At 30.0% G+C, this 3,009-nt stretch overlaps 1 non-coding gene across 1 annotated transcript; it reads left to right on the top strand.

Annotated features, from left to right (window-relative positions):
* The first annotated feature begins 401 nt into the window (after positions 1 to 401).
* On the top strand, positions 402 to 473 carry TRNAP-UGG (transfer RNA proline (anticodon UGG)). The gene has a single exon. It is a non-coding gene; the product is annotated as a tRNA-Pro (tRNA).
* The last annotated feature ends 2,536 nt before the right edge of the window (positions 474 to 3,009 follow it).

The following is a 3,009-nucleotide window of genomic DNA, read 5'->3' as shown; positions in this document are numbered from 1 at the left end:
TTACAAATCATTTAGTAGTACTACCGTTATAAGTAAGTATTGTTGTACGGGTCAAAATCCGAATTTGACATCAGAAGGTAATACATAGAGTTTGAAGATAGAAAGTATGGTAACGAAAGATCTCAAGCTCAATAAATCTTTGCTTTCTAGGCTACTATATTGAACATGGAGACAGACTACTAATATTTGTCACTTATATAATCTCGTTAATTATTTTAATGTTCGTTACTTCATTTGTCACCTTAAATCACACTTAACAAGCAATTTACTATTAACAATCCTATTGTTTAAGCATTATAATTTGCATGTCCTTAAATTACATTCTTATGCAATGACGTCTAGTTAATTAATATTTGTGAAATCTTAATTATAATATACAAAATGGAATATAAAATGTATGAGGGCATTTGGTCTAGTGGTATGATTCTCGCTTTGGGTGCGAGAGGTCCCGAGTTCGATTCTCGGAATGCCCCATCACCATTTTGCAATTAGTGTATTTATTGGGAGCAATTTTTTGAGTTTTTGGCTAAAATCATCCCTCAACTATGACTCAAATCTAATGTACATCCTTATATTATCTAAGTGAGCAAAAAACATCCTTATACTATACCAAAAAATAACAAGAATCATCTTTCAATCTATTTTTGTTAAGAAACTGATTGAACCAATAAAAAAAAAAAAAATTATTTTGTCATGTCTTAGCAACGACGAGAAGGTTAAAGTTACCTAAAAAGTATAAGGATATGGATAGGAAGTGAATATTTCATTCTCAGAATTTAAATTTCATGTGTTGTTATCATATGTTTTTTACATCATCAAGTAAATTGACTTGCAACAATACATAAGTCTTGAAATATTTATACAGTAGGTAACTAGGTTCCGATTGTTAGAAAGATTACGTAAAAAAATTCATTTTAAAAATATTACGTCCAACTATTTAGAAATTTGTTTAATAAAATATTTAGTACGTATGTACGTTATATACAATGCAATTCACATTTTATACAATGTACATAAATGCTGGAAATTTAGTGAAATTACGTAGGCGTTTAGTTATGAAAATAAAAATAATAATTACTTAATTTGAAATTTCTGAAGTTGGAGTTGTATTTGGCCAACGTTTTACAAAGAATATTTAGAATTTGAATATATTTTGTCCAAATATGATTTAAACCCTCAATTTCTAAAATTAGAAAATCACCCAACTTGACTAGCTTTACCATGTGTACATATATTCATTCAACTTGGCACATTTTATTGTTGGTGACGTGAGTTTCTTAAAATAAAAATAGACACAAGGATGAATCTTGCAACTTTTTGGATAGTGCAAGGATGTCTTTTGTTCACTTATATAACACAAGGATGTACTTTAAGTTTAAGTCATACTTTAGGGATGATTTTTGCCAAAAACTCACAACATATTTAGCTAGCGTTTGGCAATATATTTGAGGAGTAGTTTTTGAAATTTTATCTTCAAATATTTTTTATCAGATTATATTGGACCTACTTGGAATTGCTTGTTAGTGAATCTCAAAATATGACATAGATAGAGGAACGAAAATTTTATATATGTCGAAGGTACCATCCGAGACCTTCTTTCCAAGCAACCCTCTTACGTATTACAATATAGGTGTTTTTCATATTGCCTTTAGCGGAAAATGGAAAATTCATCTCCATAGCAAGCTCCATAGATTCTTTTTCGATAAAATTCTAATTTCATTTTGCCTTTTTCGATTGTCAATCTTGAACGACTCGATTCTTTTTCCTACCCCTATCTGCTAGGACTGGTCTAAATGTATGGGATCGATACATCGATAATGAGACTCCTTTTCAAAATATACACCACATATTGAGCTAGTTGATGAATGTTGCAATGTTATTTTTAAGAGAAAGTATTAAAAATAGCAAACATAATAGACATAATAAAGCTCTATAGCTATAGTTTCGATAATTGTGTTCCATAGCTATAGTTCTGTTTGCTATGAATGCTGCAGTTTGTATATTTCTGTCAGTTTGTATATTTTGCTAACGAATATACAAATAGGATAAGTATATACAAATCCTATAATTATACATTTAGAAATTTTTCAGAACTCCGTTTATATATTTTGCTTGTCAATATACAAACATGGTAATTTATTGTGATTTTTTCATAAATCGTATACAAATAGCTAGGGTAAGCATATACAAAATTCTTAATTTATACAATTAGAATTATACAAATTCTGAATTTATATAAATTAGGCAAATAACAATAATTGAAGAAACTGTAGCCGCGAATTATAATTTTCTCAAACTGCTATAGTACCTAATATAAGCAAAATGTTTGCTATTCTGCATAATTTTTCCTATTTTTAACATAATGAAAGCCTAAATAGTTATAGGAGCCAAAATATAGAGTGTCTGAACCAAACTCCAAAAATGCATGGGCCAACATATGTCCAAAATGTACATAATCAGGGCCTACTTTGAGCCCATTAGCATCAACTGTTTTCTCATTATGAAGATGAATTCCCAACTGGGCCAGTCTTATTTCCTTCTTATAAGGCCCAATTGTTGTTGTCAATACCACCTGTGGATCCACAAACAAAGCCCAAAACATAACGAAAGATCCGAATAAGCACCTCGTTAGCGACGTAAATATATTTTAAAAAAATTACTAATATGAAGAAGACATTCCAATTACGTGAATAATAGGTAGAGCAGATGCATCCAAGTTATTTCACACATCAGTGAAGAATTTCTCCAATCTTGATTTATATAATGGGAAAATTGTATATAATAGCAAACTATTAATTCAAATTAAATGCTATAAATATAGTTTGATTTAATTGTACTTCATAGCAAACTGTTGTTATTTCACCTCTCTCCTGGTGAATCTCGCTCGCCACTCTCGTTCTCTCCCTCGCCTCTCTCGTTTTTTATACAAACGCAAGTGTATAAAGTGTGTTTGTATTTGTATAAAGCGAGAGAAAATTGTATATATACATATATTTTCGTTCCCCTCTC

This window comes from Solanum tuberosum, unplaced genomic scaffold (assembly GCF_000226075.1).
Source record: "Solanum tuberosum cultivar DM 1-3 516 R44 unplaced genomic scaffold, SolTub_3.0 scf00034, whole genome shotgun sequence".
Classification (NCBI taxonomy): Eukaryota; Viridiplantae; Streptophyta; class Magnoliopsida; order Solanales; family Solanaceae; genus Solanum; species Solanum tuberosum.
This window is presented reverse-complemented; position numbering and strand designations above follow the sequence as displayed.